The sequence below is a fragment of the Aquarana catesbeiana genome, linkage group LG11 (assembly GCF_042186555.1).
Source record: "Aquarana catesbeiana isolate 2022-GZ linkage group LG11, ASM4218655v1, whole genome shotgun sequence".
NCBI lineage: Eukaryota > Metazoa > Chordata > Amphibia > Anura > Ranidae > Aquarana > Aquarana catesbeiana.
This window is the reverse complement of record NC_133334.1, coordinates 57684862-57700957: the sequence shown is the minus strand read 5'-3', so window position 1 is coordinate 57700957 and position 16096 is coordinate 57684862.

Below are 16096 nucleotides of genomic sequence, written 5' to 3'. Positions count from 1 at the left end.
TATAGCCATTCCTGTCAGTGCTTTTAAAATGTGTCTTAGTATTAAGCGTGTTACCACTTTTAAAGATGTGCAGGTCCAAAAAGTCTATTTGCTGTTTATGGGCGTTTACTGTGAATGTAATGCCATATATATTATTATAAATATGGCTAATAAATTAATTCAAAGCACTTTTAGTTGCCTGCCATGCCTCCTGCTACAGCCAAATAATTAAAACATTTTACTCATCAGTCCAGAGCACCTGTTTCCATTGTTCTGCACCCAGTTCTTATGTTTTCATGCATAGTTGAGTCTCTTAGCCTTTTTTCCACGTTGGAGGTATGGCTTTTTGTTCGAAATTCTTCCATGAAGACCACTTCTGGCCATGCTTCTGTGGACAGTAGATGAGTGTACCTGGGTCCCACTGGTTTCTGCCAGTTCTGTGAGATGGCACTGATGGACATCTGCCAGTGTTGAAGGCAAGTAAGCATGATGTGTCTGTATTAAATTTCTATAGCTGACCACGGTCCTCAACATTCCCCGTTTTTTTTTGTGCTTCGTCAAAAGAGCTTGAACAGCACATCTAGAATCTAGTCTGCTTTGAAATCTTTGCCTGGGAGAGACCTTGCTCATGCAGTATAACTACCTTCTGTCTTGTTGCTGTGTTCAGTCTTGCCATGATGTATGACCTGTGACATGAAACTGTTTTCCATGACCTCTTCTTAATAGCAGAGTTTGGCTGTTCCTCACCCAGTTTTAAGCCTCCTATACAGCTGTTTCTGTTAATGACTATTTTTCAACCTACTTTATGAAATTGATGGTGATTAGCACCTGCTTGGTATAATTGGTTAATCATACACCTGACTCCTACAAAATCCCTGACTTTGTGCATGTGTACATAGTATGCAAGTGTAAGAATTGAAGCCAAAGGGTAGTCACACCAAATATTAATTTGCTTTAGATTTTTCTTCTGTTCGCTCACTTTGAATTCTGTAAATTGATAAAAATAAAAAATGTAAATATATATTTTTGAACGCATTCTTACTTTACATCATTTCTTCACACCTGCCTAAAACTTTTTGCACAGTACAGTATACTGTATACCATTCAGTCATTAATATTTTATGTTTTTCTATTTTAAATTTTTAAATAATTTATGAATACTGGATATTTTTCTGTTTACAGTATTGCATAACCTTTGTTTAACCTTTTCCCTATGTCTCTTTTTTTCAAGCATGTTGAGATTAATTTATAACAAGGAAACCGATTTAATAACATGGCCACGTCTGTGAAAATGTATTCACTTTACAAAGGACTGTGAGAAAGCCAATGCCATGTCAATATTTGAAGCATTACTCTCTGAAAAGAAAGTGGAACTATAGAGCTTTTAGTAAAATTGATTTTTCTTTTTTCTTTTTTTTTTTCCTCCACCAATCTGAAAGCCAATGGAATGGAGTGTCATTGCACACTCCTCCATAATATTGTTCCTGATGGCATCACAAATACAATAATTGCTTTATCTCAGAAACTGACCAAGGCGCTAACTTGTGATGCATAAGCAAAGTTTGGACAGCACAGTAAGTCTTTGTTCTTCACTTTACACTACCTGTTCTGAATAACATAACATGAATGAGTTGAAAGACGTAAAAAAAAAAAAAAAAAAAATAGAATAAACAGGTTTGTGAAAAAGGAAATACATTTCTATGAATATGTTGGATAGAATTGAAAATGAAGGCTTGAATGCATACAGGGGACACATTGTACCTGCTCAGAGCTTCTGGATTTCATACAGATATATTAGGCCATTCCACTTAAAGTGACACATAACTAAAAAACTTTAAAAAATATATTTTTTACGTTTTTTTTTTTTTTTTTTTTACAAAGATTGTTTATTAAAATTGCAAAACAGGTTGCATTCATTTATTAACTTTGCACAACAGGTTGCAAAGTGAATATGAACACTCTGTATGTAAATACACAGTGTCGGGACAAGGTCCCCTAGAGCCCAGGGCAAACATGTAAAACGGCGCTCCCCCCCCCCCCAAAGATCTAAGAGCAATATGTGTCAGAAAAAATAAGTCACCCCAAAAATCTGCATGGTTACCCCCTAAGCATAAATCCCCCTCCTTCCATGACAAATCTGCTCCCCTGCTGAAATCCCCCCTTCCAGCACAAATCTTTGCCCCTCATCCTCCAACCCCCCAACTTAAATCGCCCCCCCCGCCACCAAAAAGAAAATTACCCCTCTTAGCACAAATCCTCTGTTCCTCAAATTTCCCCTCTGAGTACACAAAATCCCCCCTCCCACCACTAATACTCCCCCTCCAAAAAAATTCCCTTCCTAGCACAAATACTGCCCAATCATCCTTACTAGCACAACACCCCCCCAAACCCCCCCCCCCCCATCTAGCACAAACCCTGTAAATCCCCCCTCCTAGCACAAATCCTCTTCTCCCATCCCCCAACCCAACACGAATCCCCCTAAATCACCACTCCCAGCACTTTCACCCAAATTTCCTCTTATAAAACAATTCTTACCCCCTGCACCCCCAAATACCCCCTCCCAGCGTAACTCAAAAAAGCAACTTCTATTCCTTCCAGCCACCTCCAAATCTCCAATAAGGATGGGCAGAACACCCCCCTGATCGGTTTACAGCAGAAATCCCGAACAGGGAAAATGTTCTAACCCGAATGGTGAACCCTATTGAAGTCTATGGGAGCCAAACAGGAAAAATCAAAAGTGCCCATTTTTAAGGCTTATATGCAAGTAATAGGCCAGAAAAGGGGTATGGGGGTCTGGGTACTGCCCTGGCGACATGTATCAATAAAAAAATAAAAACAATCGTTTTTGCAGGAGCAATGATTTTTTTTATGCTTAACCACTTCCATACAGGGCATTTTCACCCCCTTCCTGCCCAGGCCAATTTTCAGCTTTCAGCGCTGTCGCACTTTGAATAACAATTGCGCGGTCATACTACACTGTACCCAAATGAAATTTTTATCATTTTTTCCCCACTAATAGAGCTTTCTTTTGGTGGTATTTGATCACCTCTGCGTTTTTTATTTCTTGTGCTATAAACAAAACAAGAGTGACAAGTTTGAAAAAAAAACACAATATTTTTTACTTTTTGCTATAATAAGTATCCACATTTTTTTTTTTTAAACAAATTTTTTCCTCAGTTTAGGTCGATACGTATTCTTCTACATATTTTTGGTAAAAAATATCGCAATAAGCGTATATTTATTGGTTTGCGCAAAAGTTATAGTGTCTACAAAATAAGGGGATAGATTTATAGCATTTTTATTATTTTTTTTTTTTTACTAGTAATGGCGCCGATCTGCGATTTTTAATGTGACTGCGATATTGCGTCGGACACATCGGACAATTTTGACACATTTTTGGGACCATTCACATTTATACAGCGATCCGTGCTATAAAAATCCATTGATTACTGTATAAATGTGACTGGCAATGAAGGGGTTAACCAGGAGGGGGCGCTGTAGGGGTTAATGTGTTGCTAGGGAGTGATTCTAACTGTGGGGGGAGGGGATTCACAAGGGGAGGAGACCGATCGGTGTTCCTCTGTACAAGGAACATACCATCGGTCTCCTCCCATCTGACAGGACATGGATCTGTGTGTTTACACACACAGATCCACGGTTCTGCTCAGTTACCGGGCAATCGCTATAATTAAAATCCCTTTAATTATAGTACCTGTGGGGGGGGGGGACTTTTCCTAGAAACCATGGGCTGTGGTTGTCAGGGTCTGCAGGTGGAGGACTTATCGGAATTTGGAAGCCCCCTTTAACAAGGGGGCCCCCTTATCTGCCCCCCCCCATGTGAATGAGTATCAGGTACATAGTACCCCTACCCATTCACCAAAAAAGTGGCAAAAAGTAATAAACACAGTAATAAACACAAAAGACAGTTTTTGACAAATTCTTTATTAAAAAAATCAAAAATCAAAAAATAGTGTCCCTCGATGTAAACCGATCGTCAATCACGCCACCCGTTGACCTGAAAAAAAAAAAAAAACGCTCTGCCTCCTGGGAGGGCCACCTAGCTATGTCACCCGGTGGCACTGCCCCCTTCAGACGTCATGGACTGGTGCATGCTGGGCATGTGACGTTATGTGTTAAAGGGGCTTCTATATTCCGATAAGCCCGCACACCCAAACAACCACAGCCCAGGGTTGTTGGGAAAAGGCCCTTGTCCCCATCAACATGGGGACAAGGTGCTTTAGGATAGGGGCAGAGCCCCCCCGCCCCAAAGCACTCAACCCCCCATGTTGAGGGCATGGGGGCTGGTATGGTTCAGGAGGGGGTCCCTTGCTCATCCCCCCTTTCCTGACCTGCCAAGCTGCGTGCCCAGATAAGGGTCTGGTATGGATTTTGGGGGGACCCTACACTGTTTAAAAAAAAAATTTTGGCATGGGGTTCTACTCCAAATCCCTACCAGACCAAAAGGGCCTGGTATGGACTGGGGGGAGGACTCCACACTGTTTTTTTCTTAATTTTTATCCCGGCACTTTTTTAATTGTTCAGCTGTCAGCGGGGAAACCCATTGATAGCTGATGACTCATCGGTTGTTAAGGACGCCTCGGTCGACTTCCGGCCCAGCTCCTTAACAACCAGCATACACTGCGCCCTGATTGGGCAAAACTTTGCCCAAACAGGGCGCAGAATGCACTGTGCAGCGCTCAGCGCATTGCAGGTTGTCCGTTGGGGTGAACACCCTGCAAATTCAGGTGTTTGGCGAACGGCCAAATGGGCAAATGTTCGGCCTGAACTGATGCTCAGGCCAAACCATTCGCCCATTCCTAATCTAATTTTTTTGTTTTTGCTGCTGTGATTTGACGTCCTCTTCAAAGGTGGCTACATTCATTCTCCATGTCCCCACTGTATGTAATAGTGTAGCTACTGTCTCTTTGCTCTCTGCTCTTGAGATGGACTAAGGACTATGAAATATTGGATGCTTAGTGTGCATAGAGTAGTGCACATAACCACAACTAATAGGCGCTATGATTTCATTAAAAATACCATTACCAAGGACCATTAATTAGAGGATGTGTATGACCGATTTTTGAAGAATAATTATATTGTTTAGATCAGTGGTTGCCAACCAGTGGTCTGTGCAATAACAGACCCCCAGCCCTCCCCCCACACCGCTGGGAGAACACAATGGCTCCTTGGGAAGGAATCCTCCATCACCACTGGCTGTGTTAAAGGGGAAATCGAGCGATTGGTTGCAGGAAAGAAAATCTCTCTGTCTATGGTCGGCTTTAGCCTTTCTTTGATCCCAAATGGCTATTGCTCACTAAATGTATTCTCTGTAGGTCCAGTTTATTCAAGGTCTCAGCAATCAACTAGCAATAAATCATAAATCATACAGCTCTTATCTGTCTGCATAAAGGAAAAATAATTAAAATAATTCTGCTCAAGCTAATTAATTTCTCAGGAAAATGAGAACTCGTATTATTCTCTTAATGGAACAATGGTAAAACGTATTAAACAGATATGACACATTTGTTTCAATAGTATATTTAACAGATCAAAGGGAGCAAATAGGAGAAGTGCATTATTAGGATTTACATAAAATTTAATGGTATAATGGCAAAAACATGCTCCACTAGGGTTGTATTCCTACACAAGAGATGCTAGGAGTTGGGTTACATTAGATTAAGATACTAGGGAGGGTGGGCTGATGGGTTTTGGCATAATCATGAACTTGTCCTTTAAAATGAGATTAGTATAGAGCCCGCTGTTCTCTGGCAGTAATGCAAGCTGTACTTTCACTAAGAAATTTCTGGAACACTCGGCATACAAGGACTGGGGTGACTTTTATTGACAGTGAAGCAGTTCCTTCTCAAAGCTAAATATATTCCATAACTAGATGAAAATGGTATTATTCCTATTTCAGAGTAGGCGAGATAATTACTTACAGCCTTATACAACAATAGCATATTACTTCTAATTCAATCTTCATCATAAGGGTAGTAGATTATAGGATATTTTTTTAGCAGCCTGTGTTGGTTATACACTATATTGTCAAAAGTATTGCAACGCCTGCTTTTACATGCACATGAACTTTAATAGCATCCCAGTAGGGTTTCGTAGGGTTCAATATTGAGTTGGCCCACCCTTTGCAGCTATAACAGCTTCAACTCTTCTGGGAAGGCTGTCCACAAGGTTAAGGAGTGTGTCTATGGGATTGTTTGACCATTCTTCCAGAAACGCATTTGTGAGGTCAGGCACTGATGTGGATGAGAAGGCCTGGCTCGCAGTCTCCACTCTAATTCATCCCAAAGGTGTTCTATCGGGTTGAGGTCAGGACTCAAGGCCAGTCAAGTTCCTCCACCCCAAACTCGCTCATCCATGTCTCTATGGACCTTGCTTTGTGCACTGGTCCAAATGATTTGGTGGAGGGGGGATTATGGTGTGGGGTTGTTTCTCAGGCTTTTGGGCTTGGCCTCTTAGTTCCAGTGAAGGGAACTCTTAAGGCATCAGCATACCAAGACATTTTGGACAATTTCATGCTCCCAACTTTGTGAGAACAGTTTGGGGATGGCCCCTTCCTGTTCCAACATGACTGTACACCAGTGCACAAAGCAATGTCCATAAAGACATATATGAGCGAGTTTGGGGTGGAGGAACTTGACTGGCCTGCACAGAATCCTGACCTCAACATGATAGAACACCTTTGGGATGAATTATAGCAGAGACTGCGAGCCAGGCCTTCTCGTCCACATCAGTGCCTGACCTCACAAATACGCTTCTGGAAGAATGGTCAAACATTCCCATAGACACATTCCTAAACCTTGTTATATCTGCAAAGGGTGGGCCAACTCAATATTGAGCCCTATAGACTAAGACTGGGATGCCATTAAAGTTTATGTGTGTGTAAAGGCATATATTGGCAATATATGACAATATTAGGGTTTGTTGGGTACTGTTAGGAGGTTATGCTAGAACATCAAGCGTTGCTTAGCTAACCGATCAAATCCTAGCTAAATGCATATCATACAAAAATGGAGGGGTTAACTGCCATAGAGAATGGAAGAAGTGCAAAAGAAAACAAAGGAGTCAGAAAACTGAGCTCCCTTTTGTGGCATACTCTTCCTTCCTAACATAATCACCCATCCCTTTAAGAGACATCCTATTGTATTGTGGATGATCATTGATGGAGTCTCCTGTGCCGAGCGTACATGCAGATGAGTCATTCATTATGAAAATTCTAGTATAGTATCTAGTATTACAAGGAAAAGTGATTTCATCTGTCAAAAAGAAGTTGTGACTGTTCATGAAAAGTCCACTTATACACCTATGGTGACATTGGGGTTGATTTACTAAAACTGGAGCATGCAAAATCCGGTCCCACTCTGCATGGTTGCCAATCAACTTCTAACTTCAGCCTGTTCAATTAAGCTTTGGCAAAAAACCTGGAAGCTAAATCAACCCCATTGTTTTGCTCAGTACTTCACTGCAAATGATTAGCATGGAGGTGCCAATCTATGCCATATTAAGTTTTTAATTTTTATTAAGCAGGCTTAAGGTGTCACTTTTAGTTTTGGATAGAGAGGAGAGAGATTAGAACACCTGACGGTATTGCTGTCATCCTCTCTGTTCAGTAGAGGAAAATATTACAGCGTACACATGCAAAAAAAAACATTTACCTCCAGCAAGGCTAGTTTAAAACACCTAAACATTTTCAAAAAAACATGATCAAAAATATGGGGATTTGATCACACCATATTGCTATATGGTGCTAAGCCTACTTACTGTGACAAAGTACCCCATGATTAGTGGGTCCTACACTATCCATGGATTGGGAGATCCTGCTTCTCTGAACCATGAGAGCATTGCACTCTTCTAAATGGGAGAATCTTGAGGTCTCCACCCATGACACAAGTGGACACTAATGAGAGGCACTTAATAAGGGAGTGGGGTGCTCCTCACCCAAAAGGATTTGGTCAGAATCCATACAATAGACAAACAAGATAAAAATGACACCCAATCCTTTTGGGATGGTGTGACCAAATCCCCATATTTTTGATAATGTTTTTTTGAAAATGTTTAGGTGTTTTAAACTAACCTTGCTGGAGGTAAATGATTTTTTTGCATGTGTGCGCTGTAATATTTTCTTCTACTGTATGGTCTTATGGCTGCACCATCTTTAATGCATCTTTTAGGGAGTGCCCCCCAAATATCTTGTTTATCCTCTCTGTTCATTCTGATTACCATTATCATTGAAAGTGAAGGTAAAAGAAAATCCCACATTTTGAGTTGACATCAGAACAGTAACAGAGGAGAAATCTTCCAATTGGGACACTAGTTTTGGTGATCCTGGTGACACCCCGGGATTCCCTCACTTTGGAGGGATTTCCTCTTACTTCCTGTTTTGGGCATGAAACAGGAAGTCAAGAGAAATCTCCACAGTGGGACAGATGGCAAAAAAAATAATTAAAACTGACATGTTGTCTTTAACCACTTGCCGCCCGCCCACTGTCAAATGGCGGCTGGGCGGTGCGGCCTCCCAGAACAAACCGCTGTCGCACGCCCTAGGTATGTAATCAGTGCCCTGATCACAATTAAGTGCCCACCAGTGCCAGCAATGATTGCCCACCACTGCCAGCAAGCAGTGCCAACCAGTGCCTACATTTGCCACCAATCTGTGCCCACAAGTGCCAGCAATCAGTGGGCACAAGTGCAAGCAATCAGTGGCCATTAGTGATGACAGTCAGTGCTGGCTATCAGTGCTGCCCATCAATGCCCATCACTTCTGCCCATCAATGCCACCCATCAATGCCCATCAGTGCCCATGAGTGCTGCCCATCAGTGCCGTCTAACCGTGCTGCCTATCTGTGCCCACCAGTGCTGCCTATCTGTGCCCACCAGTGCTGCCTATCTGTGCCCACCAGTGCCACCTATCAGTGCCCATCAGTGCCACATATCAGTGTCAACTATCAGTGCCCATAAGTGCGGCATATTCGTGCCTCCTCATCAGTACCACCTAATCAGTGCCCATAAGTGCTGCCTCATCAGTGCCCATCAGTGCAGCCTATCAGTGCCGCCTCATCAGCGCCCATCAATGAAGGAGAAAAATTACTTATTTACAAAATTTACAAAATTTACTGACAGAAACTAAGAAAAACTTTTTTTTTTCAAAATTTTTGGTCTTTTTTTTAAAAAAAAATAAAAAACCCAGGAGTGATTAAATACCACCAAAAGAAAGCTCTATTTGTGTGAAGAAAATGATAAAAATTTCACATGGTTACAGTGTAGCATGACCGCGCAATTGTCATTCAAAGTGTGACAGCGCTGAAAGCTAAAAAATGGCCTGGGCAGGAAGGGGGTGTAAGTGCTCTGTATTGAGGTGGTTAATAACCAGTTATTACAACTGAGACCCAACTGATACCAGCCCTATAATTACTTGCACACATCAAACTACAAACTCTTTAAAGAAGAATCCAAATCCAGGGTGTGCTAAGTCTTTAGTCATATCTAAGTTAATATGGAAAACAAAACAGTACCCTCAAAACATTTATCTGACATAATGCAGTTAATTTACTAAAGGCAAATAGGCTGATCACTTTGCAGGGGAAGTTGCCTTAGAGCTTAGTGAATGCGGTGACATTTCACTTTGCAAAGAATACTTAATCAAAAGGAAAAAAAACATTTTTGCTTGCATGTGAGTGGATGATGGATGCCAGCAGAGCTTCACCTCATTTGCTAAGCTGTGGTGCAAATTCCCTTGCAAAGTGCAATTGTCCTTGTAAAGTGAACAGCCTATATACCTGTCAGCCAAGCTCCTTTAGTCATCTTTTATAGAAAATCTTTAATTGTCTTGTCTATATCTTTCTCTCTGTTTTGTATTGTGTGTTTCCATGTCAGGGCTGTCCTATCAGAGATTGGATGTGCAAGGAGGTAAGTGCCAAAACCAGAACATATAAAGTCCAGTTTTATTATTATTCAGATGCCTATATCATAAAGATATCAATGCATTTTGGGGGTCCAAAAAGTCCACTTCATCAGGGCTTGGTACTGTTAAATGAAGTGAGTACTGGAGTGATAACATTGGATGGATCCTGAGGGGTAATTAGTATGATTATCCAAGATGCCGGAGTTGTCCTATCAGTCTATGGTTCTATTTCCTACACCTGTGCCTCATCTGCTCAGTTGCTATTTAGAAATTGCTATTTAGAGAGTTCATTCTCAGCAGCCAGTACTGGTGCATCCAAGAGAGTCTATACTGGCTCTCACACTTCCCAGAAATCTGCAAAAAACTTAAAATAATATGTATGTCCTCAACACTAATTAAACCCAAAGAAGCTGCTTGGATGACTGGTGAGATATCTTCAACATGGCCAGTTACATAGAAACATAGAAAAGTGATGGCAGAAAAAGATAGAGTAGTCCATTGAGTCTGCCCATTTTTTTGTTTTTTGCTTTTGTTTTTCTTTTGTTTTTATATTTTGTTATTTTTTTTCATAAACTTTATTGTCTTACTATAGATCTATGTTTGTCAAACATGTTTAAAGGCATTTACTGTTGACTGTCTCACCACCTCTGCTGGAAGTTTATTCCAAGCATTAACTACCCTTTCAGTAAAAAAATGCTTTCTAAGATTAGTTTTGAACTTTTCTCCCGTTAGTTTGAGGTCATGTTCCCGTGTTCTTGATTTTGGTTTCATATTGAAAAATCTGCCCTCCTGAACTTTATTCACCCTCTTGATGTATTTAAAGATTTCAATCATGTCTCCTCTTTCCCTTTCCGTCCAAACTGTACATATTAAGTTCCTGAAATCTCGCTCGATATTCTTTATCCCCCCAAACAGTTCACCATTTTTCTTACCTGTCTCTGGACTCGTTCTATTTTATCAATCTTTGTATAAGTGAGGTCTTCAGAACTGGACACAGTATTCTAAATGAGGTCTCACTAAAGATCTATATAGGGGAATCTAAACCTCCCTTCTCCTGCTGGAGATCCCTCTAGTGATGCATCCTAGAATTCAATTGGCTTTTCCTACTGCCTGGTCACACTGTTTGCTCATTTGGAATCATCTGAAATAAGTAGCCCCATATATTTTCTGCTGTAGTGCTTGCCAAAACTGTACCCCCAGTGTTGTACTTTCTCGGGATTATTTTTCCCTAGGTGCATTATTTTACGATTAGAAACATTGAACTGTAGGCTCCACTTCTTTGACCAATCTTCCAGTAATGCCAAATCCTGATCAATGTTACAGACACCTCCAGGGATATTTACCCTGTTACAGTTGAATGTGACTAACGACTGCGAGTTCTACCATAGCATGGGTAAATGAGAACCTTCATTGACAAAACTTGAGATATTTCAGGTATTCCTGGCTCTGCCTTTTTTCACTTGTGTTTAATACTACTGCCACCTAAATTAAGGTTGTCATCCTGTTTGCTAAGGACAGTCCCCATTTTGGTTTGCCCCTGACAAACCAATGTCCTTGGAGGCAGGGATGTACAGAAGAACTGAGCTGGTCTCCCACAAAAAGACGCAGTGGCATTGAGTATACAGCAGAAGTAAGTAATTTCTGATTTCTGAAATTGTACACAGAGCTCTTCTATACAGTGCTTTTTAGTATCAGCACACACCCCTACTGGCTTTATTCATTCACAGCCAGGGGTCGCACCAAGCTCACTTAATTTTTTCTTCCTAATAACTTCAAGGCATCCCTCCTAGCTATGCATGCATAACTTGGAGCCTCTTATTTGAAATCTTTTTCTTTTGCCTGTCTCTCGTTTCAAAACTCTGTGACCAATTGTTTGAAGATGAGTTAAAAATGGGGGGGGGGGGGGGGGTAGTGGATGTAGCTACAGATGGGGTTGTGGTTTTTTTTGTTTTTTTTTTTGTTTTTTTTGTTTTTTTTTTTAGTCCATGAGGATAAAAGTGAACTGGGCATAGTTAGTTGGGTGTCCCAGGATTTCAATTTTTTTTAAAAAGGTAAACTTATACTAAATTTATCACATTTGTTATATTGCTATTCTAATACACAAGCAGTGTCTTATCATCAACCAATACACCTGTTTATCTGAGAGTGCCTCTTCCACTGGACCTTGTATATACACTATATTTTGAAAAGAATTGGGACGCCTGCCTTTACACGCACATGAACTTTAATGGCATCCCAATCTAATACCCCGTACACACGGTCGGACTTTGTTCGGACATTCCGACAACAAAATCCTAGGATTTTTCCGACGGATGTTGGCTCAAACTTGTTTTGCCTACACACGGTCGCACAAAGTTGTCGGAATTTCCGATCGCCAACAACGCGGTGACGTACACCACGTACGACGAGACTAGAAAAGGCCGGTTCAGAACCAATCGCGGCACCCTTTGGGCTCCTTTTGCTAATCTCGTGTTAGTAAAAGTTTGGTGAGAGACAATTCGCGCTTTTTCAGACTCGTGGCTTTCAGATCGTTTTCTGCCGTTCAGTTTGTGCTTGTGGGTTTGTATCTGCTCTTCAGTGCGTGCAAGCAAGTTCCGCGTGACTTTAAGTAGTCATTGTATTCTTGTTAGTTCGTTACTGGTTTTCAGGTCGCTCTTCACAGGCCTTGCCGTTCTTCAGTGCGTTCTGTTACTTCGTTCTGAGCAGCCGACCGTTTTCTAGCCATGTTTCGTATGCGTACTCCTCGTAGAGTTCGTGCTGTGCGGGGGCTTGGTGTTGGGGTCCTGACCTTGACACAAGTCCAGTCCATGAACAGGGTGGGGAGGAGTTCATGGACCAAGAATTGGTTGCTTCAGCGTGACCAGTTCTCTCATATGCCTTTGCTCCGTGAGATCCGTGAGAATAATCCTGATGATTTCAGGAACTTTCTCAGGATGACGGACCCCGTGTTTCACCGTTTGTTGGCTTCGCTGACCCCCTATATCAGCAGGCAGGATACCTGCATGAGGCAAGCCATCACTCCGGAGCAGAGGTTGGTCGCTACCTTGCGGTATTTGGCCACAGGGAGAAGCCTGCAGGACTTAAAGTTCTCGACAGGCATCTCCCCCCAGGCTCTGGGTATCATTATCCCAGAGACCTGTTCTGCCATCATCCAGGTCCTGCAGAAGGAGTATATGAAGGTAAGATTTTTATCCTTTTATCTCACATTTTATTGTATTTAATGTTTGATAATATCTTGTATTTCTTCCCTCATTCCCTAATTACCATGATTGTAATATGCTGTGAATGTCCCCTTTGTCCTCATGCATGCTGGATTGTTAAGTAATTATTATGTTAGGTCCTTCATACATATTTGCCCTTCAATAACCTCTCCAGCATGGTGTCTCCTGCCCTATATTCACCTCATGTAGTCACTTAACAATGTATTTTATCAGCTCTATAGTAGTGCTTTACCCCAAACACCCCCTAAAATGTTTGGAAATGTGATTTTTGATTTCAATTCAGGCAGAGTGCCAGAGGGTTTTTTTTGTGGTGTCCCCCAATTTTTTTTTAACCCTCCCTTCCCCAACTGCTAAGTCAGCTGATCCCAATTCTCTATCTATCCTCAATCATCTATCTGCTGACTTTGCCAAACCCATACACACTATACCCATCTCTTTACTGGTCAGATGTATGGATGAATTCCCCAAAGCATGTAGTGCAAGGGCCTGCCTGTATACTTTCCAATGGTACTGTTTAAAGTTTTGTTATTCTATTATTATCTTGATAGGTAATAGCAGAATGTCCAAATGTCCTCAAATGTGTACAGTGTGTATTTATATCTTTGTATTCTGACACTTCTTACCTGTCCAGTGGGCTGCCAATAGTGTAACTAAGGAGGGGCTGTTACAAGTAATACCCTGTATTTAGGCATTCATCTCTCAATGAAGTGAAGAGGGTTACCTGTCCAAGAGTTCCCCCCCCCTATAATGTTAGAAATGGCCCATGAGAGGGGGGGAGGGAATATGATAGGTGTACCTTATACTTTGGCCTTGTTAAATTCCCCTTAGTAAATGCTATCTGGAGGTTGCCCCATAATGTTTGTGTCTAATCTGCTTGCCATGTATCTTAGAAAAAATAGTAATGTTTATTGTTTTTTCCTCAACAGTTTCCTTCAACGCCACAGGAATGGCAGACTGTGGCCTCCCACTTTGCCCAGCGGTGGGACTTTCCTAACTGCGGAGGGGCAATTGATGGGAAACACGTCCACATCGTCCCACCACCCAACTCGGGGTCGTACTATTATAATTACAAAGGGTTTAATAGTATAGTGATGTTGGCGGTGGTGTCGGCTAATTACGAGTTCTTGTATGTGGACGTGGGGAAGAATGGCCGGATGTCCGATGGTGGAGTGATCGCCCAGACGGAGTTCTACAGGCGTCTCCAGAATGGCAGCTTGGACTTGCCACCTCCAGAGGACAATGTTGAAGGTCTCCCATTTGTGTTCGTTGCTGATGAAGCATTTGCGCTGGGGGACCACCTGATGCGGCCATTCCCGATGAGGACCCTCACCCCGGAACAGAGGGTTTTTAATTACCGGCTGGCCAGAGCCCGAAGAGTGGTGGAGAACACATTTGGAATCCTGGCCAGCTGGTTCCAATTATTTCTGACACCCATCCATATGGCGGAGTATAAACTGAACCATATAATACTTGCCTGCTGTGTTCTCCATAATTTTTTAAGAAAACATTCAGCCAACTATGCTGGCTCAGTTGGGCCTGAGGCCGGAATCCCAAATCCATCAACACTGACGGCGCTTGAAAGTGGCCGTCCTGGCTTGCCCTCCCTGAATGCCGTGATGTCCGGTTACGCTACCTGGAGTTCTTTGCGGGTAGGGGGGCTATCAATATGCCAGACAATCTGTGACAACTTTTTCAAATAAAAAACAACCAAAAGAAATTCTTTGTGGACATTTACTGCTTGTGTTTGTTTTAACTGACCCTGACAGAAATGTGTTGAGTGCAGAAAATGTCGTGATTGGGTAACCTTATAAAAAACAGTGTTGGCTGGTACTTCCTAAATGCCAAAACACATTTCACTACAAGTGCACTTGCAACTGCACTGAACCTGCACTTGTAGTGCAAAGTGTATTTGCCCTTAGGAAATAACCCCCATTTTTGCATAAAACAGCAATTACATCACCCCAAAAGTGTTGTAGTGTTGAGACAATAATCCACACATTCTTGAGTAAGGCACTTTTTTATACCTGCACAATCACATGTGCATTTCCCAAAGGTTTTTAAAACAAACCAACATGTTTGTTGTATAACAATGTTTGCAGTAGCATTCTCAAAAATCGAAATATCCATTTCAGATAAAACAGGCCTGTGTAAAACCAACAAGAAAGCCAAAAAACTTGAACTTACAAAGTTCACATATTGTAAAACCTGAAGGCTATATCAGACATGAGTATTTAGGAACTGTGTTTGATATAGCGTTCAGATGGGGGGAAATCACCCCTGGAAAAGCCAAATTTGGAAGATGCACACCAATTTACGAATGTCAACATGTGCTATCTGCCATCAGGGGGGATCAAGGGACGTGTTTTGGGGGAGCAAGCCCTTCCTCAATGCGACTTTATAATTGAGGAAGGGGTTGCACCCCCAAAACGCGTCCATTGATCTCCCGTGATGGCAGATAGCACATGTTGGCACACTGTGTGCATCCTCCAAATTTGGCTTTTCTAAACATTGTAAAAATTTTCGTAAGATAAAACAGGTGATTTTGTGGGGTCTAAATTCGCCCCAAAACATCAATGATGTTATTATTTTTTTTAATAACATCAGTGATTTGTTGCTGGATGTTTTGCAATTGGAGATTACTCCCCATGATCTCCCCGATGAGTATCTGGGCACTTTCAGATGTAAAGCGTTCTGGATCACGATCACCTAAAAAGAGATAAAGAACAAAAAAAAAGTCTCAAAAATCTGCCAACATCCATCTCTTTTACCTGAGCCTGTGGTCGCAGACACTCACCTGTTGTGGTGCCAATCTCCACCACGTCTTCTTCTTCCTCCTGCTCAGCTTCTTGGGTTGGTATTTCCCCTTCTTCCAGAGGGGGGGGGCTCTGGTCTCCTCGGATGAGGAGTGTCCGAGTCTTTTCTCCCCTATGTAAACAAAAATGGTATACTTAGCACACAGATATTTGATGGCAGAACCAGA